At 30.4% G+C, this 17,989-nt stretch overlaps 1 long non-coding RNA gene across 1 annotated transcript; it reads left to right on the forward strand.

Moving 5' to 3' along the window:
* The first annotated feature begins 403 nt into the window (after positions 1–403).
* LOC130496548 (uncharacterized) lies at positions 404–1,370 on the forward strand. The gene is made up of 4 exons (XR_008935709.1): positions 404–475; positions 582–684; positions 802–847; positions 1,276–1,370. It is a non-coding gene; the product is annotated as an uncharacterized LOC130496548 (long non-coding RNA).
* Positions 1,371–17,989: the final 16,619 nt, after the last annotated feature.

Consider the following 17,989-nt stretch of genomic DNA (forward strand, 5'->3'; position numbering starts at 1 on the left):
TTTCAAATGACATATATCTTTAAAAAGAATTTGCTAAAGTAAAAAAGTTAATTAATTTTATCTATAATTGATTGTATATATATATATATATAATATATATATCTAATACTATAAAGAAAAGCACTCTCTCACGGGAGACAGCCACGTCAGTAATTCAAGTGTCCAGGATGCGACACCTGTCCCATCTATCAAAAGCACTGCGTTTCATTTAATTGATTTGGCTTCGGTGGTTTGTATACGGGCTTAATGTAACCCAAACCGAATTAAGAGCAACAATGTAGTTAAACGCTAAACTCGATCTAGGGTTTTGACAGCGTTCTTTTCATCTTCTGTCTAAAAATTCTCAGGCAATGGATATCTAGCTCTCCCGAAACTATAGTTGGTGTCTTTTTGGTTGTTGGTGTTTGCTTGACAATTTGTGTCTGCTCGATTTCTACTCCGGCTACCTTCTCTGAGAAACCGTCAAAGTTTGATAGTAAGTATATATAAAACCTTCCGACTATCCTCATGTTCCTCTACTTCTCACCGTTTGAATATCTCTGAAATCTCACACAAGCTTTCCCATAATGCTAAATTCACAGATTCACTTCTCCGACTTGAAGGCCGGCCGCTGCAAGTGTGTCGTTCAGAACTGACTCCGGAGGTCAGTTGATGGCCATCGATATGCTCCTTCTTGATGCCAATGTAAATTGCTTCATAAGTTTAATTCATCTTCATATACGGCTTTAGATTTCGATTACTTTCAAATTGATAACCCGTGTTTTTGAAGAAATGAAAGTTGGTTCTTAACTCCATGAGCAGGTGAGTTAGCTAGGAGCAGCTACTGTCCATGTCTGCACTTCTGAAGGTAGTTATTTTTTGAGCTATTAACAAATTGTATTCTCAAATGAGTTTCTAAGTGTCACATAATAGGCCAAGAGATATCGGGTCTATTGACATTGGCTTTCAAATCTTTATGGTCTTAGTGGATTTCCTGGTAAATCAATTGTTTCATTGGTAAACCTTATTATCCTCAAAATTTGGTAATAATCGTGTAGTATTCATATCTAGATGGTAATAATTTTTTTTTTGCTTTTATGAGATGAAAAGATTAACAAGCGTTTATGGATATCAGAATTTTACTTATTTGCTTTGCAACTGTTGTTGGACTGTGGATGTAGACACAACGGGACTTTTTTATTCTATCATTGTTTTTTATAAAACTCAAATCTTATTTTGAGATATAGATCTAATTGTTGAAATATGCTTATTCTAAAGTGTGATCTTTACTTTCAGGTGAAACAGCTTCAGATCCTTCACAAGGACACCCCATAATGGAAGTAGAAATCAACCAGAGAACAAAATTTCCGAGCTATGTATTAGGATAGTGGTGAAGACATTTACATTGTCGTCTCCAGTTCCCAAACAAACAAAGGTTTGTATTATATGCCAGACTTATTGTCATGTATTTTATATATCTTGCTACGTCAATCTCGGTCTCTTTTGATCAATATCAGATACTGATGTTTGTAGTGTCCATATTTTGGTTCTCTTTATGCCTTCTCTATATTTGGTGTTGTTTTTGCCGAATCACATGTTGTGTTGTTGTTTTACTTTAGCTGCTCTGGTACTTGGTAGTAAGTTATGTGATTGTTTTGTTACTGGCTAATGATATGTAAGGGTGGTGGAGCAGTCAAAAGGAGCCACATTCCTTGAGTTAAGATAACCCATGTGGATCATGGTAGCTGTGTTGGCGATGAAGTGGTTGAAGGTGGACTAGCTGATGAAACTGCTCTAGGTCACAACTCTGTTAATGGAAGGTGAGGGGAGCAGTCACCAGTTAAGGAAGATGGGTCCTCTTGAACGAAGGTACCAACTGAGTGACATCCAAAGAGCAAGGAGAACCAAAGTTACAAGACATGATGACGTTTACGTTGCATTTCCAGACATTGTCAAGTCCGACTACTTCAAAACTTTATGACATTGGTTTCCGTGGTTTTTCTTAAACTCATACCATATCAGACTTTTTCAGTTGTCAGATAGGCGTCCTGTTGCCAAAAAGACCTTCTCCCTAACAAATCATAACAAGTGGTTTAAGAAACCCAGTCAACAAATCAACGGACTGATGCGAAATGCATATTTACGAAAACCAAACATAGTTCTTAGATTTTACATAAATAAGTCTCACTACTTTGAAAGTTTATTGTCATTGGTTGTTCTAACGTAAGACGTCCAGTTTGCAAACCCATTACCCTTTCCAAACAAAAATAATCAAATAGTAAACAATTATTTACGACATTATGTTTTTAAAATCATGTTCAAAGTGTTCTTAACTCATGTTCATATTATTGTTGATTATGCTTCTTTCTCAATGTGATTCTGTTCGTAAACTCATGTTTGTGTCTTCTCATCATTTCACCTTATATAAAAACTTCTATCTCAAAATTGTTTTCTCTTCACAATTTTCACTATTCACAAATAAAGGCGGGCTTTCAAATCTCTGAAATCTTCCGGCAAAGCCCCATCTCTCAATTCTTCAGTGACTTCGCTCTTGATTAGGGAGTCGGAGCTGTGCTTTAGCTTGCAAAGAAGGTCAGAGGTGGTGATGATGTCGGTTCGTTCATCGATAGAAGAAGAAGGTAACAAACACACTCAATATTCTTGAGAGTTCTGGAGGAGAATCGTCTGTGATTGAAGCAGCAATGAACTTGCCTGATTAAGTTGTGTGTGATGAAGTTGGAGTCATAGAGAGTATTCTTGAAGTCTACACTCTGTTAAATGTGATGAGTTGATATTGTAAACATATGTTCCGTTTAATATTATATCTCACGAGTCATGTTTAATCTGACTTTTTGTGATACAAGAAGTTTTCGGGCTCCTTCTGCAGTGTAGTTGCTGCCGATATTTCTGCTCAGCTCTTACCTTGGTCTTATGCTGTAGGATATTTGGATATCTTCCACCATTCATTAAGAAACAGGTTCAAATTCTTCGACATAAGACTTCTCTTTGTTTTACACAAAAGCAAAAATATGGATGCTTAAAAGATACTCTTCTTTGTTTTTGCAGCTACTTCTCCTTCCTCAGCCTGATGCTGCTGCTCAGCTATCCCAGTTAAGAAGAAGAAACAAAATGTAGGAGATAATATGTTTTAAAAAGGATCTGCAAGATTAATGCAGGAGATGACAAGTCCCACATCAAATGGTGCTTCAGAAGTTATAGAAAGCAACAAAAGTGAATCAATGCCAAAGTTTTCATGGTGCGTCTAAAAAAGTTGTAGTGGAGATTGTGTGGTAGGGTCATGGTGACGGCAGAGCCGAGTCGCGATGAGGTGGTATGGTCATTGCTTAGCGGTGATGGTTGTATGACTTACATAAAACAGAGATCAGAGCAGAGGAGGGGAGAAGAAAACATGGGTAAAGAAGAGAAGGAAGAAGATAGTTTGAAAATGGGTTTTTGTGTTTTCATTTTTGGTATCTGCCAAACCACAGAGGACATGTCAAATAAGGAAGAATAACTGGTATTATGAGAGTTAGAACGAAGCCATAATCGTCATTGCTTCATAGGTAAGGAACCTCTGTAAAACCTGTTAACATGAATTGAAAAAATTCAGTATGTACGAAAATTTGGAAGAGTGCGCCAGTAAGGAAAATCAGATAATGATAAGTTGACATTTCTTTAATCATTCCGATGTAAACTCTGTCCGGAAACAGGCTCAAAACGTACAAATGAAATGGGCTTTACATATGGATTTTGACTTAAACAGCCTTCGATAGATGGTATGTCAAAAGGTGATGGAAAAACCCGTTAACCTACAATGAAAATTCAATTAGTTGATGAGATAGGAATGAATGTTTTGATAAAAAAAAAAGAGAGAGAGATATGAATGAATGCTCTCACTCAATACGACGATACACTCAAACAATTAAGGGCAATTCTCTAAAGTACATTATTTTAAGTTTTTATCATATAAAAAAAGATTTTATGAAAAAGAATGATTAAAATATCTCATTTAATAAGAGAACAGACTTTTATACCATAAATATATAAATACAAACAAATAAATAAAATAAATAATAATTTTTTTTAGAGATTCAGATTAGGCATGGACATATTTTCTAGATCCAAAGATCCAAACCGGTACCGATCCGAAAATCGGGTTTTGGGTCAGATCCGGATATGGTTAAATATCCGATTGGGTAAGCTTTCATTTATATTTCGGGTACCGATTAGGAATAGATATTACCCGAAATCCGAACAACTATCCGAAAATACCCGATTCTTAGTTCTTCGACCATTTAACATAAGTAGCTTTTAGTTTATTCAAGATTTTATTTTTATTTTTTGTGAGTTAGTTCAAGTATACTTTTATTTAGTTTCAGATTTATAGTATCTATATGTCTTAATCTCTTATAATTGATTCGTTTATTCGGAGAAGTCGGATAAAAAACACCCATTTCGGTCTGTTCTGATAAATACAGCTAAATCCGAACTGAAACCGACTTCTCTACGGTTACTTCGGGTGTAAGCGGATCCGAACCGGATCTGCAGGTATCGAACCGTATCCAAACTAGCATTTTAAATTATCCGATCGGTACTATTTTTTCTAATTCTGAAATATCTAAAATTTGAAAAACTCGATCCGAATCCAAACCGGTAATCCGAATGCCCATACCTAATTCATATTATATGTTTTCGAATTCGTTTTAAAAAAAATATAATTCAAAAATAAAAGACTACTTTTAAATTTTTCATTTTCAAATTTTTAAAATTTATTTTTTATCTTATAAAGTTTTAAACATTCAATCTCAAATCTCCACCCAGTTTTAAACTCTAAGATCTAGATTAGTTAACTCAAATGATATAAGTGTATATTTACATTTTTAAGGAAACATTTTGGTCATTTTGATTTTTAGAATCTATATTTGTGACAATAAACTTTTTTATTGTTATCATAGGGTATTTCTCAACAATTAAAGGGCTACATTACTTCTTTTAGTTTTAATTGCTAAAGAAAAAATGAATGAAAACTATCATATGTGGTTTGGCTCAAGTGAAATATAAAAAAAAATATTAAGTGAAATGAAATATTTCTACAGTCACACCAACTAAACACAACTAAAATTTGATCATTTATTTTTGGTCATCATCTTATATAATTTCCAATAACAAAATTATCAGATATTTGAATATTTTTTTTTTGAAATTCATAAAACAGAAAAAATAAATTATTGAGAATAATTTTATAATCATCTAACTACTTATATTTTTATAACAGATAATATTTATATATCGAAAATAAACATACAATATATATAATAAAAACTAAAATTTATACAAAAACCCGGGCGTAGCCCGGGCCGACCCTAGTATATATATATATGCATGGGTGTTCGAATCAAATTTTTTATTTATTAATAAATTTTTTACTTCGTCATTAAATATCAAAATAGTTTAATATAAAAATAAATTTAAGAAGTTTCAGATTTAAGTTGTTGGTCAAAAGATTCTCAGATTAAGAAACGAAAGCTTTCAAATTAAGATGTATGAACAAAAATATTTATTCACAAATTGTGGCTGCAAGAAAATGTAATTTGCTCACATAATTTTGCCAAAATTATATCTGAAACTTTCACATGAACATCTTCAATGGTGGTTTGTATAAACATGAAAGAAGATATAAAACGAAAAACTCACGATTTGTGTTGTGTTTGTTGGGCTTTGTATTACAATCGACCCATAATATCAGAAACCCATTTTTCTTACAAAGAGTTAGTTCGCCTAATTTGGCCCATTTGTATTCAATTTTCGATAAGAATTTTTCCTCGATCAATATACGGTCAAACCATATTTATTATTTTCTGAACATATAAATTTGTCTAATCGTATATTTTAAAACAGAAAAGCATGAAACAATCCTTTTTTCTGTGTGAACAGCTCCCTGTTTTTCTTTGTCGTAGACGTTAGACATCTGAGTTAGCTTTCTTATGTACAACTTGATCTATAGACTATATACTATAACAAAAAATCTTGTAAATATTCACATATCGGCGAAGTTGGTATGACATCAATATAAATACTCCAGGGCCATGTGGTTGACTCCAACTTGTTAAGTTATAGTAATAACTAGATTTTGATCCGCGCTTTTGAAGTGCGGAATATTTTACGATGAAAAATTTCACTAATAATTTAACAAATATTTTGGTTATTTTTAAAGAGTGTGTATTTAAAATATTTTTGCATTTAAATCAGTATTTTTAAATTCAACCCGATTGTGATTATACCGGTTAATCCGGAGATCTGACAATTCAATTTATGTTTTTAAAATATTCATATTAAAAAATCACTAAAACCCGAGACTAACCGATTGAACTGATGGATGACCGATATGTAATCTAATTGGATTTAAATTATAATAGTTTCATATTTTGTAATCTTATAATCGAAATTTTAAAGTTCACTATTTTGCAATTTATGAAATTATGACGTTTCTACAAAATTTTAAAGAGAAAATGATAGATATAAAATAACTAAGATTAATTATTGTATTATTTGGAAACATTGATAGTAGTATAAAAAATATATTGTTTGGAAACATTGATAGTAGTATAAAGAAATAAGTATATTGTTTGGAAACATGGATAGTAGTATAAAGAAAGGAACATTAGTGACTTAATGTATGTTTAACTATAAAGTATAAATGTGTATTTAATTTAAAAACTTACAAAATAAATGTTAGGTCCAACATAATGTTTTTGTTTTAATAAGATAGATTATATACAAAATTTATATGTTTTCTTATTCTAATTTAAATAGCATAATATGTCAAAAGAAAAAAGGAAGGTTGGTAAATTAATTTTCTTCTCGTATTTTTTTAACATCTGATTAATTATGCTATTAGAAAGCTGAGACATATTACATAGACAATTCTACAATCGACAATTTTACCACCATATGAGAATACACGTCTAACTACGTCACTCCAAACCGCTCTATGAGATCCATGTTCGATAATACGCTATACACAATGCTGAAGATCTCTTGTAACTTTTTTTCTCTATATCTGCATAATTTGTGTTTTATGGGGTTTAAACCCCAAACCTCTTGATGTAGAGACTTTAATGAACTTTTAATTAAACCACCGGACCAAAGAGGTTTCCACAAATTTTCATCCTGTTTTTGGTTTCAAATTCACTAGTCGATAATATTAGTTCTTATTTTCATAAACTATTTAAATTCTTTAAAGACAACTACTATTTCTCTTTTAAGTATCATTTTATATAAAAAGTGTCATGTTAAAATTATAATGAAAATCATATTTATTTCAGCTTAATATCAATCGTATAATGTATTGATCTTATAAATAATTTTATTTATCTCAATTATTATTGGTCAAATAGGTATAATCAATAAGAACATAAATAAATTTTAACTATTTTTTTAATTTGTGTAATAATGTCAAAGTGAAAATTAAAAAAAAAACAGATTAAATATTTTTTGGGTAGTAATTGATCAATGGCTTGGATTTGGAAAAATCTTTAAAGTAATAATCCTGATTATAAATCTTACATTTTTAAACAATTTTAGCTCCTTTCTTTTTATAATGTATCAACTGAATATTCTAAAACTTTTAGATATTCTTTCACAAAAAATATTATTATAGATATTTTTTTCAACTCTATCACCCAATAGGTCAGTTTTGTAGCCAAACGTTCTTACAATAAAATAAACTGGAATTAATTTAAAATTTAGGCTCCAACCTACTGCTAGCCTGGTTTATAGTTCAAGGAATTTTGTGTTGTAGTAACATATTTTGATACAAAATAAGTAGCAGCTATATAGATATGTTGACGGAGTTTTTTTTTGTGAAAGGATTGACGGAGTGTTTTTGACCAATTTAAATTAAATTAAAAGACAATAAACAAAAGATCACAAAATGTTTATCAGGAATAAAAAAAAGGAACAAATAAAGAATTAGAGAAAGAAAAATGTTCAAGTAACAAAGCTGATTTTTTTGAGAAAAAGCTGAATTTTTATTTTGAGAAAACAAAGCTGAATTCGAAAAAGGTAGATCCACAATTGATTTTAAACACTAAAAAATATTTAAAGAGTTTTAAAGATAAAGACCAGTCAATAAACAACATATAAAATGACCAAAAATGATCATAAATGAAATAAGAGTTAAAAAAGGATAAATGTTTAGAATGAAATACACGATTAAGTCGCATTTATCTCGCTGATAATTGCATCAAGATTTGAGAGAACATGAGTTCTAAGTTCTTGACCTCAACTAATCAGGTGCCTACAAGCTCATCTGTTCCAGTCGGATTTCCACGATCAGTTACATCGCTATGAATTAGGACCGTCTCAAATTTCTCTACACGTTCCATCAGCAGAATTTTTTTTGGTACATGACCAAATCATGAAGATAGCTCATAACACTAATGATAAACAAAGGGGCATCATCTTTCCAACTCTGATTTAACAAGTCCTAATTCAGTGAATTGTTCCACCAAAATCAGACAAAACAATTGGACTTCTAAAACCATTGGTTATACAAAGTCAAGGCGGTTAAAGGAATAGAGGCTGACTCCAGCTCACCATGTCATTTATCAAGTCATCTCTTGACTCAAAGCCATCAGTCTACGCCCGAGTAATAAGATTTTTTATCCCAATTTGCGTGCTTCATCTTAACATATGTTTTTATTTAATCTAATGTGCATATAAATAGGGGAGAATATGAAGATTTGATAAGTCAAGGTAATGAGGAAGATGAGGATGGGGAGAATGCAAGTAAAAGTTTTTGAAGTGCTTGTGTTTGTCACTATTTCCTGGCTCGGAACTGAGTCTTATTTTTTTCTTGAGTCAGTCCTTTTTTATTTGGTCACTCTCATGACGTGTGCCAATACTTTGTTGTTTTTGGAAGGTATGTCCTATGTCCAAGGAACAAAATCTTCAGATGTGTACTTTTATTCTAGAAGTGATTGCAACTTATACTTGTGCATCTATCTGGAAATTTGGCATGTGGTGGTTTATGTCACTGCTTGATTATTGTCTTTCTTTGCGTGTTGCTTAGATTGTCACGTTCAGATAAAAAGGAAGAGAATGTAAGCTCAAAAAAATGAAATTGTCCATAATTGGTGCATTGTGGAGTAAAGAAGGGGCTACGCAAGAATATGCTCATGTTACATCTAAGGAGTGACAGTTATTGAAGAATGATGTGACATCCTATCGTCGGCTTTGAAAGTTTACTTTATTAGCAAACAATAAGATTTGATATTATGACAACATTAGAAAAATATGATATTGTTTTAGTCATCAATATATATGATAAATTTAGGGATTTGGTTTTTGGTTATCTGAACAATAAACGAGTGCAAGGTTGTGTCTTGTCAAGACAGTTTTGGCTGTGTTTGCTTGACATTTTTTATGAAATTCTGAGATGTTATTTCAATATGGGGATACATACTTATTTATAGAAGATCAAGATAAGTACGCTGACATAAGCGATTACATCATCGCTTACATCATGCTTTCATAAGTTCACAATGATTACATCATTGCTTACATCATTATTTCAAACACACTTATTATATATAATTAAACACTGATGATGACTTATTTAATGATCTATTTTGAAATTGATGATGTGATATCACAACATCTGTAGTGATACTCTGGACATGTGTATTCCGATTCCGGTTCCTCATAAGACTTCTGCGAATCGTCGTTGACTTAAATGTTAAACATTTTGCTGATTTCATCAATATTCATGGAGTCGTTTGGGATCTGTGAGTCTTGGAAGTACTATCATCCTCGGGATTTCTAGAACGACTGGTGGTTTTGCTTGTTTTTCCATGAAAAATTGAAGATCTTCGTTGAGGCTCATCTGGTAGCCACTTGGATAATATGTCAAATTTGGGATGAAAGGAACATGAAATGTTTGTGTGGAATTAATAAGACAAAATGCATGAATCTGAAAGTCTTCATATGGTTTGTTGTCATTGATATTAAAATATGGTCGAATTTCTCGTTGATAGTCATCGTAATGAATGAGGGTAGGTAACACATGGTTTTTGCTGAACTTGACGTTAACTTGAATAGGGCGATGAAAGAAGTATATCGTATGAGGGTTAAAGAAAGGATTAAAACTCCCTCGACCTTTTAACTTCTTAAACGGTAAGCTTGTTCCTTTTGCTAATTTTTTCAATATCCTGATCCAAATGAGTAATGGTGCAAACCATGTTAAGAATGTTGAGAAGCAGTCTTTTTTTCCTTGTTGAGCGTTGATGCACTGGTATAACCATTGGATATTGAAAATTATACCTATAGTGTGGACTAACCAGAGTACCAGAGGAAACCGATAACTTATTCTAGCATGTATGCGTTTTCGATCATGTAGAGATGTGCTAACGGATATTCAGGGTGAATTCCCATTGGTGAAATGAGATGATTGGAGATTCTGTATCTTGACAGGATGATTGATTGGTGGAATAAAATCTTATCATGGAGGTGTTCGTGCATAGCTTTTCTGTTGATAAGCTGATGAGCGTCTTTGGGCATGTTGGGTGCGAAGTCATAGGAACTCTTTGCTGAAGAGTCCTCCATCATTTGTATTTATTTTATTGGGTTTCTACTGAGTATATCAGCGAGAGTATTCTCTGTACCTTTTAAATAGAAGGATACAAAATCGTACTTCGAGAACCATTTACTCCATCGTAATAATTGCTGATGTGGAATCATTTTTTTCTTGAATTGTAACATCTTAGAAAAGATGACATATCCATCTCAATGCGAAATTTATGTCCTATTAGATGAAACTCCAACTTCTCAATAGCCTTCTTGACTGCAAGTATTTCGTTGAACATGGAGTGATAATGCATCTCGGAATCTTAAAACGTCTACTTTTGTATCCACATATTTGACGTTTCCATTTATCTCTTCAAATAGAATGGCTCTCCAATATTTTTCACTTACGTCAGTCTGTAAAATTCATGTTCCTGTAGAGGGAATACTCTATTTTTAGACTTTTGACAACCTACCTCTGTTTGTTGGTTTGTCCAAAGCGGTGGATTCTTTGTCAGCATTTTCTATAGCGGTCTTATTTTAGCTCCACCGCATCAACTATGTTAAAAAAGCTCCACCTTTAGATGAAAAGTAAAAACTGCATCCGGAAGAAAAGTAACTATTTTTACAATTAGTAGAATTCACATTTCCACTTTTAGGTGTTTAATTAAAAGTAGATTATTCGTTCTAAAACAGATACTAGATATTGACCCGCGCGACTGCACAAATATTAATTTTCTGTTTTAGTTTTTATTTACTTATACTAAATGATTTATTTGTAATATTTGATCGTTTTACATTGACTAAGCTAGTGGTGTGTATTTGGGTACCCACCCAAATTCGGTTAAAATCTATTCGGGTTTGAGATTTTTAAGTTTAAAGATTCTAGCTTCATTCGGGTAACTATATATTTTGGTTCCGGTTTGATTGGGAACTTTGCGTATTCAGTTCGGATTCGGATAACCCATTTAAATTATTTTTAAATTAAAAAAATTATATATACTTTAAATTTCCCTAAATCTAAACATAAAAACAATATAACATATAAATTTGAGTAATGTAAACCAAAGTACCTAAACTAAAAATTAAAACATGTTTAATTTAAATATTTGGATGGAGAATAAATATATATTGTGAGTGTTTTTGGTGTTTTTGATTATTATTTATCTATTTTTGATGTTTACTTTTGACTATATTATATATTTTAAATATTTTAAACAACTTTAAAATAGCTTATATCTTGGATATTAACTCTATAAATAGCTAACATATTCAAATATATAAATATGATTCAAATACATTCGAATATCCAAAATATTTCGTTCGGATCAGGTTTAGTTCTGGTTCTCAAGATACCAAAATGGTAACTCCGTTTGGATATTTATCCAGTTTCGGTTCAAATTTGGTAATATTTTTTCTTTCTGATTTGTTAAATTGTAAATTATAATTCTTTAAATTACCCTAAATCTAAAAATAAAAATAATATAACATATAAATTTGAGTAATGTAAGCTAAAGTACCTAAGTTAAAAATTAAAACATGTTTAACTTGAATATTTGGATGGAGAATAAATATATATTGTGAGTGTTTTTGGTGTTTTTGATTATTATTTATCTATTTTTGATGTTTACTTTTGACTATATTATATATTTTAAATATTTTAAACAACTTTAAAATAGCTTATATCTTGGATATTAACTCTATAAATAGCTAACATATTCAAATATATAAATATGATTCAAATACATTCGAATATCCAAAATATTTCGTTCGGATCAGGTTTAGTTCTGGTTCTCAAGATACCAAAATGGTAACTCCGTTTGGATATTTATCCAGTTTCGGTTCAAATTTGGTAATATTTTTTCTTTCTGATTTGTTAAATTGTAAATTATAATCTTTAAATTACCCTAAATCTAAAAATAAAAATAATATATACATATAAATTTGAGTAATGTAAGCTAAAGTACCTAAGTTAAAATTAAAACATGTTTAACTTGAATATTTGGATGGAGAATAAATATATGTTTTAAGTATTTTTGGTGTTTTGATTATTGTTTATCTACTTTAGATGTTTATTTTTGACTATAACATTTTTATTTCAAATATTTTAAGAATATGACCGGTGTATCCATACAAATATTTTTACCACCACTTTTAGAATGTGACCTGTGCATCCATACAAATGTTTTTTTTTTGTTTTTTTGTAGATCAAAGTTTTATGATAATTTTTTAAAAATTATATGATATACATGGTAATTGGTAAATAATTATAATGGTGCATGTAATATATTTATATTGGTAAATAAAAATAATTTTATAAAAAAAAGTAAAGTGAGTTGTGAGGGAGAATGAGACAAAATGTAACTTATATTGTTACATAAATATTTTGTGTATGTTATTTATGTTCATTAATGTTTATAATATTAATATCAAAATAAGTAAACTAAAAAAATTATATTAAACTTATTGTGAATTTAATTAGGAAATATTTTATTAATTTTGAAAAAGACATGGAAAACATCGATTTAGGATAGTTATTACTTCATTAATTTTGGAAACGACAATGATTACTTAAAAATAGGTTCATTTAATTACTTCAGTGGCATTATGTTGTAAATATTTTGCAAGTCTAATGGTTAATTTTAAATTGTACTTCTATTTTAACAAGATAGATAGATTTGATTTTTCTTTTTGAACTGAATATTGAATTTGTTTAATCTATAATTTATTTTATACTAACTCATTTTCCGTAAAAGATGAAATCTATTTCTTTGTAGAATCTGTAATTTAATATTTTAATTCAACAACAAAAATAGCAGTTTGTATATATGAGGGTTTTATCAGTTATTCCTATTTTTATATTTTTTGATTCATAATTCTATTTTTTCATTAATTTTTAGAATTAGAAAGGGTAAAAAAGTGAAAAATAAATTTTATTAAAAGGGCAATCATGTTAAATTTTTGTTCCGTTTTAACAATTTTTCCATTTTATTTAGTTTTCTAGACCTGTAAGATTCAAAATTCAGTTTCAATCCAAAATTGTATCTATAAAAATGTTACAGACGATACATGATGACACATAGATTACCTACCAGATAAAGGGTATTTATCACAAATACTTATGATGATAAATAATTACTATAAATAAAATATTTACTTAACATTTTGGGATTGATTTAAAATCCAAACTCCACTAACTGGAAAAGCTCAAACTTTTCCAGAAAATAAAGCTAAAAACGTCTAGTTGAGCTTAACTTGTATTCACACTTACAACTACGAAATCAACACTCGCACACTCGTACACAATATTCAATACAAAACCAACGTCAGAGTCTTTTAGTCGTGTTACTATGGACGCATGTTTCACAATAATTATTTTATCAAAAAGGGTTGTTGGATTGACATAGTTTTCGATTTTGATAATACGATAATAATATTATTTGTTCTTTTCAACCACCTATAGTTTAGCAGTTTGTTTCTTTATACGTTTCGCATCATATTATTACTATACAGTATATATATATTGTGTCTTAGTCACCTACGCAATTGATTTTCTGGAGGAAAAAAATGTAGATAATTGTTATAAGGTACTAAAAAACTACTCCTTCAAGCTTTCAACATTTGTTATTTCTTCAAAAATTTGTGTTGATAATGGAGAGTAAAAGAAAGATAATATGGAGGAGTATTTTTCTATACAGGGAACCACAAGATGGTGGGCTAGTGGTCTTGAGGCAGTTCTAACGCCGATAAGAACCCAGGTTCGAATACCTCTTGTGGCCAAAAAATGCTTTACGCCCTCCCCAAGTTTAAATTTAAGCGCGGCGTTGGTGCTGGGCCCTTGGGTAATGGGTATTAGTAACGGCTGGTTTCGGGCCAGGGGTGACTACTGGTCTAAGGGTTGCGGAAAGCTACGGAAATGACTACGGGCCTATGGATTGCGGAAAGCTACGGAAGTGTCTACAGGTCTACGGGTTGCGGAACATCCCTGTTAAAAAAAAAAAGTATTTTCTATACAGAGGAAAGTAGCGTTGGTTGTTCAAAAAAAAGAAGAGGAAACTAGCGTTGACTTGCTCTCAAAATGACAAAGCCCAAAACAACGCATACACAAATATATTAATCAGATCAGCAATGTTAAAAATATACAAGGATATCTCTATAATTGGAAATAGTGACATCCCAACAATTCAATTTTATAGATCCGGAATAGTTGTTGAAAATTGGAAATCAAAGTTGTAGGAACCGGATCCGCACCTTTCAAATATACAGATATCCATCCAAATATTGTATTATCGTGACTATTCAAATCTGTAATCAGATTCGTAATTTTTTTTTAAATTAAAAAATCCTTTTTAATATTAAAATCCTAAAATAATAAATAACTTAAACATTTATACAAAATTTATAAAAATATATATAAATAAGAATAGAAATAATTAATTTGTCGCAGAAAATAAAGGGAAGAGGAAAGAGAGGGGTGTATTTATGGGTGGGACGAATCTGTGATTTTAAAATCCGGATCTGTGCCTTTCGAATATCCAAATATTGGATATCCATTCAAATATTGTATTATCGCGACTATTAAAAATTCGAATTCGGATTTATAATTTTTTTAAAGAGAACTAAAAAATATTTTTAAAATATTAAATTTTTAGAAAAAATGGATAAATTAAGTATTTATACAAAATTTATAAAATATTGTATATAAATAAGATTAGAAAATAAAATAAAATATTATAAGGCTAATCTTATGTATAAATATTAATATATCAGCTATAATTAGTGATAAAATTTAAAATTTAATATATTTAAACATTCAGATCTGGATCCAGATATTCGGACTTAAAATCAAGAAATCCAGATCCATATTCAACATATCATGTATTTTACTATCTGGATCGGGGTCCCAACACCCAAATATCCTATTTTCAGAGTGTATTTGTGTCTGATCTCGGATCTAATTTGAATAATTGATAATAAGTCCCAAGTCCAACCCTAGGTGTATTGAATCTTAAATTTGAATTGATTTGATTTTTAATGAACGTTTAGATAATTGTAAGTGAATATGAGAATTTAGTGTGATTTTTGTTAAGAAACTCTAAAATCTTATCTAAAACTACGAAGTTTAGATTTTTATTTTTATAACTAAAAAACATTCTAAAACATTTTAGAAACACTTAAAACATTCTAAAATTTACAAAGGAAGTTTTGTTTAATAACAGTGGACTTTATAGTGTTTTATGAGATAAGTCAATAACACATTTTTTAAAATATTTTTTAAATTCACGTTTGAATCACAATAAATTTGTCGTTTTAATACAAATCACCTCAAACTTCTAATTGAATTGTCTCACTATTCACTGAAATCATTTAAAGCCTCATAAAAAATTAAATCACCTCAAACTTTAGATTCAATACACCACCCTAAATGTTTTTATGAAATGATATGATCTTTATCTTATTTTTTATCTTAAAACACTTAAAGATATATGATTTTGGATCCTATCTTTATTGACAAGAACAAAGTTACATCAATTCAACTAATCCATACTATTACATAATTTGATTTGCTTCTCTCGCTTTCTTAGCCAGTTGATCAGCAGGAGTTACAAACTTTCTAGGAGCAGAATGAAATGTAAAACTATAGTTGCTTGATTATTTCAACATATCTTGAGAAAATATTGGTGCCTTTGAAAAATTCTTTGAATTTTTAACTCCTAGTTGTAGAAACTGGTTGATTTCATTCTTAAGTCGCTTGCTGTCACTAAGGAATGCTACTGATCTTACCACTCATTTGCGAACAACCATAAGTGAAACCACAACTTCTGCCCAAAGTGCAATCTCAGTAAGCATGACATGGTACAAGTAGGGATCATTATTAGGGATAACTGATTTCAGTAAAATTTCATTTCCTGCTTGAGACAAAAAATTAGTGTACCAACTATGTATTTTGTTTCCAATTTTTATCTTATGTATTTAAATATATCCTTGCGCTTAGGCTAGATCTTTTCAGGTAATTCTAAGTATTCACTGAAACCGAACCACTAAGTTTTGGTATTTATTTTTCTTAAGATCATTAGGAGTATGGCTGACTTTATGTAGTTAACTTGTTATTCTGAGACTTCGGAATATAAACCCAAAAATGATATCGAATTTTTGCACTCACTCTCATCTGCCTTATACAAGACCAAAGAATCATCTGCAAAAGACATGTAAGACTAAACATATTTGGATTTTTGCTTTTACTAAAATGTGAAAGTTGTTCAGTACAAATTAGATTTAGATAGAGAGAGATAGAGCTATTTTTTCTTGGACCTCGTTGGGGATAATTGGTCTCTCTTGACTCTCCATTCACTAAAACTGAGTATGTAACTGATCTAATGCTTATGAATCTATCCTAGGCTTGGGCGCTCGGTAATCCGTTCGGTTTCGGTCCAGTTGATTTGGATTTTTGGCGCTATGTTCAGAAGTCCTATTCGAATTTTACTAATTATTGGATCGGGTTTGGTTCGGTTCCTTTCGGGTTCGGTCCGAATGTAACCACTATTTAAAATCGTCCAAAAATATATCTTTTAAACCTCAAAAATTGAAAAAAAATATTCAAAACATATAAATTATTTACAAATCTAATTAAAATTAGTTAAACTATCTAAATTAACTAAAAATAAGTCACAATAACAAATAAAATAAACTATACAAAATATTTTGAATATTCTAAAATCTAAATCACCTTAATAAATATAAAAACTTAACATATTTAACTAATTCATATATCTTTGGATCTTAATTCGGATTTCGATTAAGGTTATAACCAAACTCCAAAGCACTAAGCTCATAAGTCTTGTTCGGATATTTTTGTGTAATAATTCAGATTCGGTTTTGGTTTTGGTTTTGGTTTTTCCAGTTCAAATTTAGGTAGGTATTTTAGATAGGTAAAAACGCCCGGTCTAATCCTACCTCTCCATTTTCCACCGAAGAAAACCCATTTTGTGATTTATAAAATGATGATTAATTAATGAAATAAAGGGTGTAAGCAATATAAAAATGATGATTAATTAAATATGTGAACGAACAAAAGTAGCCCTGCGGAACAAACTCATTATTATAAAATAGTAGAATACAACATGTTCCCTGTCTATGTTCACGCGTCTCGGAAAGAGAAAGAGATAGAGAGAGTGTGTAGGGGAAAAGTGACTATTTCAACCCGAACAATTTCGATCGTGCCAAATACGACCCGAACAAATGATCAGTGCCAAATACGACCTGAACTTAACTAAAATTCCAAAAAACTATCCGAACTTCTTAAAAATGTGTCTAAATCTACATTGATTCTAATAGAAGTTAGTCAACCGTTAATAAGATAAAACGATGTCGTTTTGATATACAAGAAAAAATGTCTATTTCGATCTAAACGATTTCGGTGGTGCCAAATACGACCCGAACATATGGT

Source organism: Raphanus sativus, chromosome 6, assembly GCF_000801105.2.
Source record: "Raphanus sativus cultivar WK10039 chromosome 6, ASM80110v3, whole genome shotgun sequence".
Taxonomy (NCBI): Eukaryota; Viridiplantae; Streptophyta; class Magnoliopsida; order Brassicales; family Brassicaceae; genus Raphanus; species Raphanus sativus.